At 38.6% G+C, this 18,978-nt stretch overlaps 1 protein-coding gene across 9 annotated transcripts in view; it reads left to right on the top strand.

Moving 5' to 3' along the window:
* BMPR1B (bone morphogenetic protein receptor type 1B) overlaps positions 1–18,978 on the top strand; it is a 230,980-nt gene that overhangs the window by 128,896 nt on the left and 83,106 nt on the right. The gene's annotated exons all lie outside the window — the stretch shown is intronic.

The following is an 18,978-nucleotide window of genomic DNA, read 5'->3' as shown; positions in this document are numbered from 1 at the left end:
CCCTCATTTAGTGTATTTTTAATGCAGAATTTTTAGTGTGGGCAAAAATGTAACTTTTTATAGTAAAATACTTTCTCTGCTACTGAGAAAAAAGCAACTTAGGATTCTGTGGCAGAAAGTATTTTTAATGATTTATAGGATTTGGGTCATTGGCCTTCAACTTCCATAAAACAGCAAGTAATTTTTATTGAAACGAACATATTTCTAAGAACATGAATGTGGTTGATAAAGGAAGTTTCCGTGAAATAAATATGGAAGCTGGAAAGGGAAAATTACCCTGTAGCACCCTGTACTCTGCTGTAAAAAGGAAATAATTGAGTTTCTTAGGCTGAAGCAGGTGAGTGCAACTGACTCATGCAGGAAAAAGGAATAAATAGGAAATGAGCTGTGTGTGAAAGGTACTGAGGTTGTGGCCACCTGATGTGATTGCCAGTGTTCTGCAGGCATTGTAGAATGTTCAGGTTGAAAGGGACCTTGGGAAGTCATCTGATCCCAATCCCATCTTCAAATGGTGTGAGATGAGAATGTTGGAAAGATGTACTGGGGTTTTGCTATCAGTGAACAGTCCACCAGCTTGAGAAAGGACTTGGCACTGCTGAGGCTGCAGCTCAAATCCTGTGTCTGGTTTTGGGCCCCTCCTCACGACAAGAAGGACCTTGAGGTGCAGGAGCAAGTCCAGAGAAGGGCAGCAGAGCTGGGGAAGGGTCTGGGGCACAACTCTTATGTGGAGGAGATGAGGGAGCTGGGGGTGCTTGGCTTGGAGAAGAGGAGGCTCAGGGGAGACCTTCTTGCTGTCTACAACTACCTGAAAGGAGTCTGTAGCCAGGTGGGGGTCCCAGGTAACAAGTGATAGGACAAGAGGACACGGCTTCAAGCTGTGCCAGTATAGGTGTAGATGGGATAGATATGAAGAAAAATGTCTTCATTGAAAGAGTGGCTAAGCACTGGAACAGGCTGCCCAGGGAAGTGGTGGAATACACATCCCTGAAACTGCTCAACAATGTGTAGATGCTTAGGGACACAGTTCAGTGGTGGCCTTGGCAGTGTGGGGTTAATGGCTGGACTCAATGATCTTAGAAGTCTTTTCCAAACTTAATGACTGGCTACAGAAGAGAGCAACATGCATACAGTGTAATTATTCCACACTAGTGTAATTTCCACTGTCATTTTCTAGAAGAAGACTTAAGTGAGTGAATCTTCACAGTTTTTAATGCCTGTAAAAATAAGAATAGCCTTGTCCTTACAGAATGTCCTTGTACATTAAACAAGTCCACACAAAAGTAGAAGAAAATGCAGTGGCTATTATGTACTAAATTAAATTTCCAAATACATGGCAAGTGCCCATGCTCATCCTATTTAAATATTTATCAGAAATAGATCTTAGATTAATTCCTCCCTTACAGAGGTACGAGCTCCCCCCCCCACCAATTTATTTTTGAAAAGGACTTACATTTTCATTTCTAAGAGCACATAAAAGGTCTATGGTTTGTTTGTTTATTTGTTTTTCCTGCAGTAATGATCCTTGGAACCAATCAGCTTGTTTAGATGACATTTTCCTAGATCAGCCTGCTGGAATTAGTTGATTGATGGGGATGTTTTATCCTGCAAGGTGGGAAAACAAACACTAGATTTGCTATTTTGATTTGTAAAAGGAATAGTTCAGGAAGGGAACTCTGCATTTAGGACTCAAGAATTTAATGGTGAGACTCAATGACACCTTAGTACTAGGAAAAGTGTTGTGGGTCTTGTGTGGGAAGAGAACTTGAAATTTCATCCACAGATACATTTAATACAGCTTCCATTTGATCCTGTCTTATATCTCAGTATTATTAATTGATGAAGATTTACAGTCTATCTCTTATGTGAAGGGACTGTTTGAAAGAAGGAAAATCACTTAGCATGTTAATGTTGCCTCAGCTATACCTCCCTTTACCCACTTTGTGCAGGTATATTACTACCTGAAAAAGGATTAAGAAACAGGCTAAACTGGGAACCTCCAGAAAACAGGAAAATTCTCTTTTTAACCAGGAAATGCCTCTTGGTTGTATGTGGACTGGTTGCACTGGCAGGGTTTTTTAAACAAAATAAATCAAGACAGAAAAAAAAAATCTGAATTTATATAATTTATATACAGACACTAAAACCAGGAAATTTTTATTCCTTTTTTTTTTTTTTTTTTAATAAAATATCTTCCATTTGTACAAGTACATGAGGTCAGTGTGAACTATGGAAATTTAGCATTTTTTATGTTTTGGGTTTGTCTTTTAAGAAGATCTGTTCTTACAGTTTTCAGTGATGTGGTATATGGATTTGAATTGTGTCTTTTTTTTTTTTTTTTGGTGAAGTTCCTGACTTCAGAGCATGCAAGTTATAAAATAAAAAACACTCAATAGTACACCTGATGCAGTTCCTAATGCCACTGGAAAAGGAAGCCAGGACATGTCCCTCCTAATTTTCCATAAAAGAAGGAAGTCCACAGGTGCAATGTATTTTAAAAGATCCATTCTCAGCCAGATCACCAATCACTGGAAATGATTAAAAAAGAAGTATCATTAACAAAATTTGTGAAGAAAAGAGATTAACTAAAAACATAAACAATCTATTAATTTTTAATATAACATATTTTCATTGCTGTAGAAGCAGCGAGCATACTCAGGTGATAATGCTTAAAATTTGTCAAAGGCAAAAAAACCCCCCTATTTTCTTTTGAAGTTTGTTTTTATGTACATTCACTATGGTCCAATTAAAAAAATATGTAGAGAAAAGTATATATATGTGTGTTTCTGAGGATGGCCATTATGGGCAATTTCTTTTTGTAGGAATTCTTCAGGAACAAATCATGAGTCTGGAATCATCAGGATGTGGTCAAAAGCAAAATCCCAGCTCCCAGAGGCACGGGCAGGTTTGGGGGACTGCTGAGGTAGGAACTGTCAGACAGTTCCTGTTATTGGCAATCTGGTCCCCTCTGCCAGGCCTCTGTCCTTGTAGGAATGCCAGGATTAGGCCTGCAGCTGTATAGGCTTAGTCACTAATTAAGAGAACCTGATTTTACTGGAGTTAAAGCTCTGAGTGAAGGCAGTTGAGACATTCAGAGGTACTGACTCAATTCTGGATGCCATTAGGATCACCAAACTTATCAATGGTAAGACTTGAATGCCCTTTCTCAAGGATATTTAAAATAAATAAAACTTTTCTGAATTATCTTCTTGTGTAAAACTGAAAAACAAAAAATATTTTCCCATCCCTTGCCACTGTATGCATGGATAACTTTGGTTCACATAACTTTTTAAAACAATTTAAGAACAAAATAACTCTAAATTATCTAAGTAAAAGGCTTCATTTGTACCAGGCTCAGCAATGCATTTTTGACTGTGTTGTGAGATAACGTCTGTAAGGCAGCTCCAATGTAATAAAAAGTGCTGATTTCGTAGGAGATTGCAAATGACAAGGTCTGTGTCAAATTTAGCTGCTCTTTGGAGATACAAATGGAAACACAAAAAAATAAGAGCCCAGTGTAATTGAACAGCTTTCTGAACTGTTGCGTTTTACATATATATAATGTTAGTTTTCTAAGGTGAGGGCCAAAATAAATGTTTGGAGTTCACTCTTAGTTCTGTGGTGCAGCAGAGATTGACGTGCGCTCAGGGTTGCATCATGGACACTGGAAAAACCCCGCTCACCACTGGGAGGAATGCGCTCGGCACCCAGCCAAATGCACAGCGTGGAGGCTTTCACCTAATTAGTGTTTTAACAGCTGCTGAAGGTTTGTTTCAATGGGAAGAAAATTATTGAGCACAATTTTATGTAATTAGTAGAGCATAAAACACGTGGTGTGTCTAATTAAATGTTTAAAACTATTGACATTACGTAGCTACTGTTGAGGTAAATGAAGTGGAAAATCGTTATGATTTTTTCGGTTGGTAAATTACTCCACAATATGCTCAAAGGCCCATTTGATAAGATGAACTCAATCCTAATGCAGAATGATGAGCACCAGCGTCTTTTCACACTCCACAGGTATGTGGAGGTCTCACCAATTTAACTGGAGGAACTGGCTGGCATTTCAGGGCTTTCAAGTCCAGCCAGCATGTGCTCCACTCTTCAGAGCACACTGTGCTAAATGCAAGCATGTCCCGCTGCTTTGGTTCACAGCTCCTTTATCCAAAGGGTGACAAACTGTGCATTGTAGAGCTGAAGTCCTCGCTTTCTGATCCCAAAACAATAAAGCCATTGAGTAACAATCCAGCAGGCACTTTAGAAAAGAAGAGGAGCTTGCCATTGCAAGCAAATTTGCTTATTAAACTTGTTGTATTTCACAGTTTGCATTGTTAAAGTATCCAGACTTTGTTTTGCAGTCCTCAAGATAGATATGGGAGAGTAATTATATATCCTGCAACATTCATAGTGTGATTAATTTAAATCCAGTTGTTCTACAGGTGCTTCAGTCTATTCTTGTAGCACCCCGTTCTCATACTTATTTACACGAGTATTGAACAATGTTGACAGTAAAACCCAAACTTCTGAGATTAATTTTTTCCCTGATTTGAGTCAATACACTTTTTGTCTAACTGATATTTAATGACATGGTTTGTCATGTAAACCTTTTTTTTTTTTTTCTATTTCAAATGCAATAGGGAAGAAATAGCACAAAGACGTGAGTGGGGTTTAATTGCAGATGTGACACTCAAATCCAGCAAAGATAACAGATAATCACAGAATTTACACTGGGATAAGTGAGGATTCATCCATCCTTTTTGTATTGAGTTGCTTAGCTCTACAAGCTAAGTTAATCATTCTATATAATACTTACAGTAGCTGTCAATATAACTATAAAATGAGCATATGCATAGTGGAAAGGCAAACATTCCCTAAAAGAAATGCTATTTTACAGGAAAAAAAAAAAAAAAACCAACATTTAAAAAGGGAGCGGTTGCCTTTCCTTGCTTCCATAGCTTTTCTCATTGTTCATTTGTTTTTATGGCATTCAGGAAACCATGAAGTAAGGTGAAGCTGTGATTACAAGTTTGCATAAGATGTGCTAGCACTGCCTGCCCTGAAAGGCAGCAGATCACTCTTTTGAGGAGGGGGAGTTGAAGGTGTCATTCCTCAGTGTGTTTCCTCCAACAACTGGGAAAAATCCTGAGGTCCCCACACATGAGATACTTACTGATTCCTCTTTACGGCACAGCTGAGGGCAGGTACTATTTTGAAACTTCTAGAAGGAGGAGGAAGTTCTGCTAAAATTGATATGGGACTTATACCATGGAAGGGCAAATGTTAGTAGCTCTTCCCTCTCCAGGACCACCACCAGCCATTTGTGCAAGTGCTGAGGCAGACGACACAGCAGTGCCTTTGGTAATGGCTCACACTGCATAGATCCAAAGCCAAAAGTTTCATTTCTGGGATACTCTGGTAGACTCTGGATTCCCCAAGAAAATAGATTGCAATTAGCTACTGCCGCTGTGGCTTCCTACTTGCATTCTTTTACTTCTGGAGGTATCCTACCCAAGAGCTTGACAGAGAAGATTCTTATGTGGAGGGGAGGGGAGGGAGAGAAATAGTCAAGCACCTATGAGCAATACCTAGTTCCTAGAAAATTAAAACTTTTACCTGTTATCTGTCAGTATTTGGAATTCTACTCAGGGATTAATCTTAAAACCTCTCTGGTATGTCATGAGAAGTGATCTACATTTTTCTGACGTACCTCAAAACACAGTAAGAAGTCTGTCTTTTTGTTTTGAGGAACCTTTCCAATCTTAAGTTACTTTTTCTATTTAAGTTTAGTGACATAATTTTTAAAAGTCCCCTAGGAAGTTCATGAAGAGCAGGAGGGGTCATACTTCACAAAACCATGGCATACAGGGATCTGGAGAAGCCTGTTGTGTCTTTTCAGTCTGGGGCTTTTGGAAGGCTGTGGCAGCACCAGGGCTGTATGTGAGGCTGTGGGACTTAGCTGTGAGCTGAAAGAGTTAATTTTCAAGTTCATCATGAGCTGTGTTTACTGATCCTTTCTTATTCCTTTGTGATAATTGGCACCTCAAATTCTCTGCTAATTAATTGGGCTGCAAGGGGCAGGTGGCGCCATTCTATTTTGATAATCCCTGTCAGCAATGTCTGTATAATCTCTTTGTTTAATTGAAATGAATTTGTAAAGGGGTGCATGAACTTGCAACAGTTTGGGGTTTTTTGCCATTCTCTTCCTTTCTCTCTCTCCCTCTGACTTTCTCCCCCTCTCTGTCTCCCTCCCTCCTGGCTGTGCTTTGCTTCACTTCAGTGGGTGTTCGCTGCTGGGGGCAGTTCTGCACTTGTGGAACCACCACAGTCCATGTGCTGTTGTCACTCTGCAAGCTCTTTGGAGATGTCTTACCTCATTAACACTCCCCAAGGCATAAACCATTTATTTTGAAATGTCTTTTTTTTTTTTTCCCCTTTAAAACAAAGAACATATCTGTGAAGACATTTCAAAACCTTTTCCTGCTTTAAGTTAAAAACAGTTCAGAAGGTGCATTTAGGATTAAAATAATTTTAGCTAAAACCAAAATATTTAACCACTGAAACACATTACTGTAATGCTTTATCAATTCATTGCTTGTATATCTCCATGGCCCTGACAAAAATTTCAAGCAAGCAAACAAAATTCAGTGCCAATAGCATTGTTTCTCTTAAGTCAGTTCAGGCAATATGAGCAAGGGTCAACTTTTTAACACTCTCTGACTGAGGAGAGATTTCAGAATGCACAGCTGGAAGTTTAAGTTTTTGCTACAACACAGACAGTTTCGATGTGTGTTTTATTATGATTATTGGAGTTTCTCATGCCAGCTGCAAATACAGAAGTGGATTGCAAGCCTCGTCCTTGGGGAGGCTGTATGGCTTTGAAGGTCCCCTCCTTCTCCAAGTGCCTCCCCGATGTTTTGGCTAACTTCTTTTCACATTCCAGAGCACAGGACAGAAAGTAGCAGGAACAGGAACAAAACACAGGATTTGTTTTACAAACATTTTAAAGGGATACAAAGGTGAAGGATAGATGACGAAGGCTTCTTGTGCCCTGGAGGACATTTCACATCAAGTGCTCATCTTGTCTCCAGTGGCCTGACAGCTCACTTCTGCTGGCTGCTGCTCAAGGAGAAAATTATATACTTCCCTTTTTTTTTATTTTTCCCCTCTTACACCTACACAGGAGGCAAGCTGGAGCCTAGCAGAAATCAGAATCCCAATTTTGGTCACAATTTAACTACTGATAGGTTGCTGAAGGAGTCTGTCAAACTTTTGTAGTAATAGGAATGCACACAATTCCCAAGAATCTAAAAGGGGAAAAAAAACCCAAAACCATGTTTTATAGTAGTTTAATTATATTATTATTCCTTCTGTGTTCAGATTAGGTCACTCAGGAACTGATAGTGGCACTCGTGGCTCCTTTATGTTTATTTGAAAAGGGTGGCACAAAAGATCACTTCTTCAGTGGCATCTGTCTCAGCATTTCCACAGATCCTCTGGACTCTCCTGTTGCAGATATTTTTTTCCCTGCTATATTGATGTGTTTATTGCATTGTGTGCTGAAGCCACACATCCAACTCATTTTTCCATGGTGTGTTTACACCATGGTACAGATAGGTGTGAGTATCACTGTTGTACATCCAGAGAACTTGGAAATTGTGAGATGCCAGCAATGTAGGATTTGCTTCATCCTTTCCTACCCATTCCAACTTTCCCTGAGGTCCTTTCTTTGTTCCTGCTGAAAAAGCTGCTGGTGGTTCAGTGTGAGTAGTTAATGCCATACAACATTCAAGTAATCTATTTGGAATCCTCACATCCAAGAAGTCAGTTCACATGCAGGAGATGAGGTCCTGAAATTACAATGAAGAATGTGTTAGAAAGTTCCATTTGAAAGATTTTTTTTAAAATAGATGTCAGTGAACTAGCATTTTGAATGGGAAATTGAAGGATAAGATGGCAAACTTGTCAGGATTCCCCTACAGTGCTCTGAATGGATGCCCAGAGCTGCCAGCATTTGTAACCTCATCATTAGCCTTGCCATCATTGCTCTTTCCCAAATATTCCTACTGTCCACGGTCAAATGGTCACAGGAAACTGTTTTAATGCAGTAAAACAAAATAAAGTTTCTAATTCTCATTGAATTAGGGAGAAGTTTGAAAACTCAGACTGGCAGGGGAAAAAAAAAGAAATAAAGGAATTCTTCTGTTCAAATCATCTGTGTTTTTAAAAAATTATTGAAAGCTATGGCTGTTATTATTAAAACAGACTGAAAACATAAAATTAACACAGTCATAAGCTATCTCGCTGCTATTTGCCCCTTTGCCATATGGGTGCTCTGCAATGCCTATGTGGCAAGGGAGAGGAAATTGCAGTTCTCTTTTCTGGCATAGGATGAGCATTATACTAGAAAGGACTTCTGCAACACAGTGAAAAGCAACCCCCAAACTTTTCAGAAACTGGAAATGCATCCAAGGGTTTTCCTACATCACAGACATTCTTAGAATTTTCTCTTATAAACTGTATCTCTAAGGTACAAGACTGCAGATGTTTAAAGCAGAAAAATATCTCCATGTACAGTAGCTGGGGAAAAAGAACCTGAAATTCTGAAAAGCTCAAGAGGTCCAAAGGAATCTTTTATATAACTTGTCATTGAACATAACAACTAGAGATCGGCTCAGCAGCATCTAGCCCTTACAGATTGTGTCCATTGCAAGTTTGACTCCAGTGCCTTTCCTTCTCATGATAATTAAGATGCTGTTGTATTAAGGGGTGACTTCAAAGTTGTGTCTGGGCCCCCAACTCTTCTGGCTTGTTAGCTTGTTTGCTGGAGTAGTGATAGCTTCAAGGCTTTGCTGAGCTCTGTTTGTTTGTGAGTGAAATGAAAACAATGTGAGAGTTGAAACAACTTCTGAGACATGTGAAGAGATTTCTTCTTTGGGGAGTTAATTGGATTTCTGTCTGCCTGGCTTTAGGTGAAGGATTCCCAGGTAATTCCATGGTTTCTGTACAAATGTCTCCTGATTGTGACTATTATGGATATGGGGTACTAATTAAGAGACTCACAATTCAAGCTATGGTACTGGGTTTGAGAGAGGTGTCAGTAATATACAAAGAGTATAATAACTGATGTGGCTCTGGCAGTGCCTCTATTCCTCGTGAATTTTAGTTACTGCTAGATTGCCACAGGAAAGTATGAACATTTGCTCCATATTACTCTGTAGACCAGAGGTAGAAACTCCTAAAATGCAGCATTTAATCTGTGAAAATCCAACTCTGAATGTGAATCATCTTATATAAGAATTTCTGTCCAGGTTTTAGTGTGGCAAGACCTGAGTGTCTCTCAAAGTGATCCTTTTCCCTCTGCTGTGCGTCAGCAATAGCAGAATAGTAATTTAATTGCAAAGACTGTTTTGGAATCTTTGAAAGGATTGCATGCATGCTAGAAACTGAATAAAAATCACTCATGCCACAGAGGATGAAATGCCTTCTGAGAATGTGGAATTCCACACCTGAAACATGATTCTGTTCTTGCTCAGATGCCTTGAAATGGTAAGTCCATTTCTTTGTTTTATAGGTGTTTGCTGCAGAGAGTGCAGCTTTGCTGGTGTGAAAGCAAGGAGCTAATGCTGTCAAATGGTCCCATTTAATTGAACTACTTGTGTCTCATATGTAGATTGTGAATAATAATTTTTAAATTGAGGCTCACAATGTACAAAGGGATGCTGTGAATCATCCAAAAGTTTTTTAGGAAGCAATTCTTCCTCTTGCCATTTAGAACATGGGTATTAAAGAAATGATGGTTTTTCCTGCCTGTTAAATTCAGCAGTTCAGAGGAAATAATGTATCAGCTAGATATCATATTTCGTTATATATTCAATATATTCATATTACTTGTTCAGCAGCTGAACAAGTAAGTGGTAGAGTGAAAAAGACTAAACAGTAGGAAAGAGCCATACAGTTGTATAGGGAATTAAGAAGCTGCATTAAAAATTCTACAAATCACTTTAGAACAATAAAAACTAATAACTACTCCATTTACTGACAAAGTTAATTGTCACATACTGACCCCAACTGATGGACATTAGGTCATGTTGCACATTATTAATTTAGATGATTTTTTTTCCACTCCACGCCAAAAAATGGTTATTTGGAGCTGGCAAATACAGTGGCACTGTAGACACTGTACTGTTGACAAGAAACAATGTTCTTAAGTGATACCAGGATGAATCCATTTGGGCAACTGTTGCAGAGCTTCTATGTAGAAACTCCACTCTTTCTTGCAATATCGTCTTTGACCATTTGAATGTTAACATTCCTTTATACATGGAGTCCAGTGCTGACTTCTGTGACTTAGATTTTCAGGCAAGACCAATATTTCATGTTGATTTCTGCTTGGAGTTGATTTGTGATAGGACTTAGATCTGAAAGCTCATGCCTTATTGAATATCTGTGAGGATATTGAGTTGAATCTCTAATACTGATATCTGTTGACTTTTATTTATTTGTCATATTTTTTAAGACCTTTTTTAAGGTCTGACTGTCCTAAAGTCTTATTGGAGATTTAAACTGTTTAAGGTATTATTAAGTTGTTTCCTTGAATTTATCATTACCTGCTTCAGTAATGTTTTTGGAGAAAAAATACCAAAAGAAACCCCTCTGAGTTGTCAAGGCCTTTGTGGGTCCATTTATCAAGAATTAAGATCAAGACTACCAAGCTGATGAATCAAGATGATCAATTATGCAACATAGGAGCTTTTGAATGAGAGCTACACATTTTGAAGTTGTTTGGCTCATGGAGTAATGAGTATCTGAAACTCCCATGGTTTTGAATCCAGATTCTCAGTGTATATAATTTTTGTTGTAGGAGTTGTTTAGTATACTTTTTTTTTTCCTCTGCTGTAGGAAGGCTGTCAGCACCAAAATGTAACCTGGAAATTAAATATCCTTTGTTGCAGTAAAATTTTTAAGCATTATGGTGACTATGCTTTAAGAATTGGACTCCTGTTTTTGAATACTGCTTTTTAAAAGGTAAACAATTGCCTCTAAGAAAACATGGAAAGAAGATCTTGATTTGGTAACAGTTCTGAGAAATAGCACTTCTTCATTGTGCCTGACTTTCACAAGTGGAATAACTATTTATTTATTTATTCATTCAGTCAGTCAGTCAGTTATTTAAAAGCAGGATTAGTTACTTCTGGGAGCTTATTGTATATATTAGTGAGTTTATTGTATATATTACTGTTATTGTAGGATTATCCTCTGTGGAGTATTTGGCTGGGATTTGAGGTCACAAACACTGGCCACTGAGAGTGACCACGTTTGGCCAGTGGATGGCTCGTCTTTCACAGTGGGACACCACTGCAGGGCCTCTTCCCTAAGCAGCTCTTTCTGTCCTTCTGAGATAGTTCTCTGCTTGCCCCTAGCTTTGAGACCATATTTTCATCCTGTGCAAATAAATTTATTGCATCCATGCATAAAGCACCATCTCCATCTGTCATTTTAATAACTGTCACATATCAGCCCTGAAGCAAAATACTATCACTGTTTTCACAGCCTTTTTGCTACTGGAGAAGGACTTAGGATATTCAAATAGCATTTTGTCAGTTTTTAGCCTTATGTTCTAAACTTGTCCAAACACAGAGGTGTGAAGGAAGCAGGTAAAGCCACCTCCTCTACAATAGCCTGAGTTCTAGCAGGGTTAGAGGGCTTTTCAACCCTACACCAATGATAAACACCTCACTCAGATCCTCCTTTACAAAAGTATTTGTGAGTATGGCTGGATAGCTCTGGAGAACAAGAAAGAAAAGAGGGGACTAAGCTGTTCATGTCATGTTACTTCAGCCACTGAAGAGGCTTGTGGTAACTGCTGCATCTATCTGGGGAAACCCCTGGCAGAGTTTTTAAAGAGACCAAGATCAGTCATAAGATGATATGTTAAAAGGACTACCAAAACCACCCATAGAAACTTGAAGCACTGAAGAGGTAATCACTGGAGACAGAAAATGCAGACGGCACAGCCACGTTATTGATTTGTTTTTCCTGGAATAAAAAACTCATTCTTCACTTAAAATTAGTGATCAGCAGGGGCTGAGTCACTCAGTTTGTAATCTAGACTCCAATTTTCTCTCTCCTACAAGTCCCTGTGCTCGTGGGTAGGCCAGATGTGCTGGTGAACTCTGGTCCCTTCCCTTCACATTCTCTTCCTAAAGACAGAATTTCTCCCCATCATGGCAGAGAGGAGTCAGATGGAAAAATAACATGACTTTTGGGTGTTTCTTCATGAAGGTGAGGCCTGTTGTGGCTAAAAAAACCCCAAACATTAGCATGCCTGGTTCAGGTTGGTTGGTGGCTGAAGCAGCTTTCTGGATCTGTGCAGAAACACCTCCTAACTGATCAACAGAGGAAAAAAAGAAAAGCTGACATTGAAAAAAAGCTGTCTTTCATCATGATCAATCTGGCAAACATTTCCCCATGCCAGGATTACACAGGAAATAAGAAAGTTTTATATTACATGCCATGGTATTTATGTGTGAGTAAAGATTAGTAAAGCTGGTCAGATCATAGCAAGTGCTTGTGGCAATTTGGTGTATGATCACCAATCAATATGTAAACTGAGTCAAGATCAGAAGGGTCTGTTAACTTTAGCAGGCTGCTCATCTAATGTTAAGTATAAGAAAGAAAATTAGTAATAAAATTGTTATTATTGGCACCCTAGCATGTATTTGGGGACTGCAGCACTGAAAATTATTAGTTTGCCTGATAGACATCATAGATAATAACACTGAGCTCCCTTACAGTGAGGAACTGCAGGTCCATTGATTGATAAAGTAGAATACAGACAGATGCTTGCTGCTGGAACAGATGTGCTGGTCTTAATCCATTACTGTTTATCTGCTGATGATTACTGCCTGAAGAGAGGTGGGAAGACCTCTGAGTGCTCCTCATCTGCTTTGGTGTAAGCTCAGATATCTTACTTTAAGCTGCTCTTGAAGGCTGTTTAAACTAAGCCCAGCTGACTTGTCTGTGAAATAGATGGGGGTCTCAGGCAGTTCACTCTAGTTTTGTCACGAGTTTTGTAAGGAGTGATAACATTTCAGAAGAGAGGAACGGATGTGATAGCTTTCTGTGTGACTTGAAAAGTAGCAAAATGCACCTTGAAAAAGTTTCCCGCCAGGTCAAGCTCAAGAAGATAGGAAGGGACATAGTTGTTAATGTTTGTACATGGAAAACCACCATTGACTTAAACCCCATACATCTTCCCAGTTCTTAAGTCTTTTTAAAAGCCATTTTAATCAACCCTTAGCATTCCTAAAGCCTGGAGCAGATTGAAAATATACTGTATTTTCTATGTGCTCACTTTTGCTAGCAGCATTTACCAAGTATGCAGATCTGTATTGCAGCTTCCTCTGTTATTTGTGCTGCAGCTCCATAAAAGTAGAGGAGCAGCATCTTGGCAACTAAGAAAATAGTGAAGTTAAACAAAACCAATGATTTAAATGTATTTCCTAGATTTCAAACAGAGTGTTTCTTTAACACAGATCTGATTTTTGAGCTGGGAGCAGGGCATGTATTTCAAGAGATGCCAGAAATATCTGCTTATGGGAGGCTGTGTGATACTCTGGCTAGTGTTTGTGAGAAAAAAATGTAAGCACTTTAAAGATAAAATATTATGTGATGCCTTAAAAAGCCCAGGGTGTTTAACTTGTAATGTTGCATGTTTAAGTTAACGGAGGTAAGAAAGCATTGCTAATTGGAATGATAAATCAGTGGAACTGACCATCTTTACATAAAGTTCATGCTTCCTTCAGTTCCACTCTTTGATTCCACCCAATGATTTAAAAAACAATAAACACATTTTACAAACAAGATTGGTCTATTTCTTAACTAGTCCTTGAACACACAGTTTCAGCTGTAAAAGTAGCTCAGAATTGCTTCTTCAGGTTTTCTTTCTTGCTTTAAGGTTGGGGCATTATGTTCTTGTATTGTGTAGCCTGCCTGCATGAGTTGCTGCAAAGTTCATTATACTGCTAAGGCTGTCAGTGGTATTTATGGATATTCATGTGCAGTGAACCCTTGAACCTGAGCTAGTCATCTGAGCGTTGCTTGTAGTTAGAGCTGTGTTTATGCTTAACATTGGTAGCAGTATTTAATTGCTCCCTAGGAAAAATAATTGCAATTTGAACTCACTTGAGTAGTAGACAAGGGATTGCAAAAATGCCAGGCCCACAGGAAGGATTGTTCTTCTTATACAAGTATTAATTGTTAGACTTCTGTTTTCAACTCCTGTTTCCAGAGTTTGGAAATGAATGTAGAACAAGTATATTATTCAAATTCTGTCCTACTCCTATTAAAATTAATAATGGCAAAAATTGTGTTATGGAATTAATCCTATTTCAAAAATATTTTCCAGACATTTTTCATGTCAGCTGCAAATGGGAGAAAGGGTGATGATGCCATTTTGCAACAGAGAAGAGTGGAGCTCTCGCCTTAGACTCATCTGAAGAATTTCTAATTCAAAGTATTGCAATGTTATCCCTGCTAAGGTTTCAGTTCTCATAACCCAATATCAGATGGGAAAATCCCACGTAATGCCTGGAATGCCAGCAGGACTGTTATGGTCCTGAGGCGGGTGGAGCTATACATGTCCTCAGAGCTGCATTTTAGCGCTCTCCCGCCACTGTGAAGGGAGTTTATATTTCTGTAACTCTAGTGGGGATTCCTTTGGCTTGACACAATCCTGGGAATGTCTTTCAAACCATGCACATACACAGAACAGATGGCTTTCATGGGAAGCAGGAACTACTGTTAAACATGTAAGAATTTTTTTTTTTCCATTTCTTGTGTAGCTTTCTAACTTGAAGTAATCCTTCCACAGATACTGTGTAATGGAAACAATATCTTGATTCTCTCCTCCATCCCTCCCTTATTTTCATTTTCCTATCAAGCTCGTGGACAGGATTTAGACTTTACATACTCTAAAAGTAGAGGTAGGGTTTTTTTCAGTTTTTAATTTAGTTACTACTGAATTTTAGCGTTTGTAATGAAAGCTGAATTACTGAAGCTAAGCCTTAGAGGGAGATTTAACAATACAGTGTACTGTTCCTGTCCTCTCAGGCATCAGTGCCATCTGACCAAAACTCAGGAATGTAGTTATTGACAGATATGTAGCGGCATATGGAAAATAATCTTTAGAATTTCATGCATTTTGCTTGCAATTTGATTAAATATGAACATTTTGTGGTACCATATTGCAATATTAGTGAGTGATAACATTGTGAGAAAATATAATATGAAGTGACCACATAAGATAATTAAAGATCTTGTTGAATTTAATTTTCATGCTCTTGCACTTAGAAGCTTGTCACTGTAAGTAGACAGTTATTAAATTGTCTGCCCCCTGCAAACATTGACATACTAAATGTATCTACTTTCTTATAATCATGAGGTTTTTTTTCATATCTTGTGGCCTTCTAGAACATGAGCCTTTTTTGGGTACAATATAGCAATAAATAGACCTACTTTTGCTTTTGTTATGAGTGGGTACACTCCTCTGCACTCATCAGCAGAATTTCTCATAGATTTTGTTAATATTTCTCTAACTTACTAAAATAACTAAAAACAAGCAACCATATAATAGAAAAAAAAAATTTCTAAAATTTGGTGTGTAGGTATCTTTTTTTAGTAAAAGTATTTGACCTTGAAAACATTTCCCAGTTACTATCAAGACAAAGAACAGAAGCTGTAGGTTAATATTCAGCTGCCTGTACAATAATGAATTATACCTAACATTACAGAAAAAAAATAAGTGTAGTCTATTGTAATTGTTTAATTGAAAATGTATCATCATGGAATTGTTACTTGGATACCACTTGAATTCTTATGGAAATCTGTTTCCTTTCATTAGCAGGTCTATTTATTTGATGATATTATGGAATTGCAGGTTAATTTTCATCTACTATCCTTGTGTCATATTGATACTGTCCAGCTATGTTTTAAATAAGCACGTGACTTCTAGTGTCTAGTTTTTATTTTCCATCTGATTATTTGCAAGTGCTGGGATTAGTATATAATCTACAGCCAGGGAACTAAATTAGCACATTTTAAGGAGGTGCATCCAGAAAATATATCAAAAATGGATCAGCCAAAATAAATGAACAACAGGGTCAAACTGAATCTAGATATGAGGAACTCAGTCTGTTAGACCTGAGTGAATATAATAGGAATTGAGAGCATAAAACTTACATCTGCCTGAATCACTTGTCTTGAAGATAGTGGGAAATTGTTGAAGAAAAGCAGCTGCTGTCTTGTAAGATTTGGGAGTCTCCCATTAATTTCTAATTATCATCAGAGTATGAGAATTACCACAGCTTCGTGATGGTTTAAGGTCATTGAAAGACAGTGATGACACCAGAGTTGCTGTGACACTTGAGCTGACCATGAAGGTGCTGCTGAATTATCTCAGCCAAAAAAATATTATCAGCACTATGCTTTAACCTCTGTCTTGGCTGGATCCTTTGATTGAGGTGGCTGGAGTTGCACTGGAGGCAGGAAAAAAAGAATTTGCAATGTGTTTGGTGTTTTTTCTGTGGATGGAGCTGGAGCCAGCAGGCCAAGACAGGGCCTGCAGCAGAGAAGGTGGTGGCAAGACTTGCAGACTTTCAGTGCATGGGGATTTGCAGCCAATTCTATCATAAATAAGGTGTTGCTATTACGTAGAAAGTGAAGTCTCAGACATCAGAAGTTTCCTCAAGGGTCAATACACAGGTTGTGCTATTAATATTTGCTCCCTTCTGCACTGATATGTAGAGACAATTTTCAGTTAAAAAACTCTGAACTGCTGTAGCAACTCAGACTGCAAACAGCCTCTGCTGTGTGCTCCTAAGAGAGTAGCTTTTTGCATGACAAACTCCGTATAACCCTTAAAAACTGTACTTAATGCTTATTCAGAGTACTATCAGGACAATAATAAAAAGTAACACATTTATCCTGTAAAGTTCTAGCATAATGCTCTGATGCTCAGCTTCATTCTTCCTGACAGCATGAGATATCCAGCATTCCCCCTCAGCCCTTGCTCAATCTCCTGTGACCCTCAGCAAGGCAGAACCAGGCGCTGCTGCTTTGGGTGTGGAACGTGCCCGCTAGGGGCCTGGTTTGGGATTACCAGCTAATTTTACATAGGCCACCCTAGAAGCTGTTGGAGAAATAAATCACTGCAGAGCTGTCCTGGATTTCAGCCACTGAAAGGCCTATAAAAAATATTTGTTACCCAGATACCTGAGCTGATCAGGCTTTTCTACAGAACTTAAACTGTCTTACACATTTTGCTTTGCATGTTTGGGGTGGTTTTAGTCAGTCAGGTTGAAAACGTATTTTTTGGCAGCTGGAGCAGGAAATGTGCATTTGCCATTTAAGTGCATGTAAATAGAGAAAAATTCTATTAAAGTGCTATTGATGAGACATGCAGTGAAATGAAAACTGACCATTTTGATACAAGTAGTTGATGCTACAGAAGTTTCTCTAAAGCAGCCTAAAAATTGTTCCCATCTCCTCTTAGAGCAGTTTAGGATGTCAAGCTTTTCCTGCTCCCAGTGCCTCACTTACATCTGCTTAGCACCCAAGGCTTCTCTGGGGAGGTCCCTCTCCTTGGAAATGCCTTCAGAACACCCACAGCACATCTTGTATGATCTGATAGAAGGAATATCTGTAAAACAGTCAGGCCTCTTTTTGTCTTGCTTTTGTTTCACACTGTCCATTCTCCCTGGGGAAGTTTGTCTCCTGTTCCTGGGAATAGCACTGATGTGTGAGCAGCCAGCCTGGTCATGGAGCCTCTCCCTGAGAACACAACTCCTTTGCAATGAGTATTTCCTAGGCTAGCAGAGATTGGAACTTTGGACATTTAAGCAGAATGATCTACAGGTAGAGGATCTTGCTTAGCACATGGTTTGTTTAACATGAAAAAGAAATTGGGGATTACACTTCTAATGTGGTTTCTCAGCTGCTGAGAGAAACAGCAAAGAGCTGCTGCATCTCTGGATTTGTTCCAGCCCCTTCCCTTGGCTGGGGCCGAGCTTTGGTTCTCCTGCACCCTCCTCTATGAGGAGGGGTTTGGGTGACTCTTTTTTTTTTTTTTTTTTTGCACAGAGATTACTTAAGCAGCCAATCCTTGTTCCACTCACCCTGGCAAAGGAAATCCTGTATGAACTGGAAAGTGTTAGAAAGGATTTAATGAGATTATCATGAACTGTTACTTCACAAAAAAAATCTTAAGCCTTCAAGCAGCTGTGCTCTGTAACTGAGGACAGGTGAAGGAATAGGAAGGGCTAAAGAAGCTGTCTACTTATTTAAAGTGGCAAAGACAAAGGGTTTTTTTAATGTCTTAATATGCATTTTAGCTAAAAAAAAACCAAAAAAACAAACCACACACACACAAAAAAAAAAAAAAAAAAAAAAAAAAAGAAGCAGGGAAACAATATGCTCCTCCAAAAGGAGGGATATTGTAGAAATCTAGTGTCTTCAAATTCAGATTTATTTTTTATAATATTGCAGAAGTGATACTGAAATTACTATTTCAAAATTCAGTTGGCCAGTGGACTGTGCTCCTACTTGCCTTCAAGCTCATTGTACCAGTCAGAAGTGCCTCAGGTCATGTTGTAGCCATATCACATTAGGGACTGCTTTGAGGTTTGACCTGTCTTGTGTTGTAATACACTGAATTTAGTAGCAATGGAGTGAAATTTGATTGGTTTTGGGTATCTTTTCTTTGTTTTGTTTTTCTTTTGGGTGATTTTTTTCCTTATCACGTGCTTGCAATAAAGCTGTAAATGATGCTAAGAATTATATTGCTGCCAAGTCCTGCTTGCTGGGCTCTTGATGACATTGAAGTCACAAAATGCATTTACTTTCCATGTGTTTGGTTGGCTTCTGCGGTCTTTGTGTACCTGTAATAACAGGAAAGTTATGAATAGTGGCTGTATATAATGAAGG

This window comes from Taeniopygia guttata, chromosome 4, assembly GCF_048771995.1.
Source record: "Taeniopygia guttata chromosome 4, bTaeGut7.mat, whole genome shotgun sequence".
In the NCBI taxonomy this organism is placed as follows: Eukaryota; Metazoa; Chordata; class Aves; order Passeriformes; family Estrildidae; genus Taeniopygia; species Taeniopygia guttata.
Note: the sequence above shows the minus strand (reverse complement) of the source record. Positions and strands in the feature narration are given on the sequence as shown.